This window comes from Charadrius vociferus, unplaced genomic scaffold (genome assembly GCF_000708025.1).
Source record: "Charadrius vociferus isolate BGI_N301 unplaced genomic scaffold, ASM70802v2 scaffold147, whole genome shotgun sequence".
In the NCBI taxonomy this organism is placed as follows: Eukaryota; Metazoa; Chordata; class Aves; order Charadriiformes; family Charadriidae; genus Charadrius; species Charadrius vociferus.
In genome coordinates, this window is record NW_009649570.1 from 6,121,630 (window position 1) to 6,122,858 (window position 1,229).

Here is a 1,229-nt window from a genome sequence, read left to right on the forward strand (position 1 = left end):
CTCTTTCCCCTTCTCTGATAAAACTAAAAATAATTTCAGAAAGACCAATCTTTTTTACTTTATTATGAAAATTGCTACATTACAGTCACTGTTTAAAACAGTATTTTGACATATGGTTTCTTTCCATTTAGGTGCCAATACACAAGCCATGATTACTATTTCAAAAATATGATTAGCATTATCTATGGTAGTTTGACATAACTTAAGCCATTATAACATTCTATAGTCTATTCCTCCCTCCCCCTTTTTTGAGTCAGCCATGGTAAACAACAGCACCTACAATACCCAAATTATCCATGAGTGTTATTGGTATAAATAAAGTTAATAATAAACCACAGAAGAACACACACACACAAAAAAAAATCCCCCAGGGAAATTACTTGTTCTCTACATGTTCAAAAATGCAATAAGGTTAGCTTTTTTCACTCTGACACATAAATTAACAGGCAAAAGTCAAACCTAATCCATTGTCAGCTTGTTCAAGAGGACTTTCCCATTCTCCTGTCATGTGGGCTTCCAGAGAAAGCGTTTGTCCTCAGGGTAGTGAAACTGAACACTACAGATTTTGGGCATTTAATTCAGTGCCAAAATTTGAAGTGATCAGTGCCTTTTATTTATTTCATAAACAGAAAGAATGGTGAATGCCATTATATTTATAATTCTAGTAAACAGGGAAGTCCATAACAGTTTGGTTACTTCCACAACAGCACATTAATACTGCATTCAGCAATTCTGTTCAACAAAGATGCCTCAAAACCTTTAGAACCAAACACACTATAGGTTACCCATTATAAATACTAACATATTTCTATTTTTTAAATAAACAAACACAATAGCTTAATTCAGGAAGACGTAATGGTTCTGTGGTGCAATTCATTCTCTTTAAACGTCTCTGTTGACAAACCAGAAATAATAAAAACAAACCCACTGCTTTAGAAGCCATGCGGTCCAGACTTTCACATGTACTCTGTGGAGATGCCATGCCTTTTTGCAACATTGTTAAATGAAAAGGAGTAAATAATCTTTCTGTTAGAATAGGAAATTATTTCTTCTTGGCAAGTATTGACAAACCAAGTCTCTAGCTTCATCATCACTTCACAGCTTCTGGCTGCAGTTTTCCAATCTTAAAACTGAAAGTTCAGAAGAAACAACTGAACAACAGAACTGTAGTAGAATATTTTGAAAGTGCCATTTCAGGGATGAAAGCGGGCATTAGTGAAGTTCCAGTG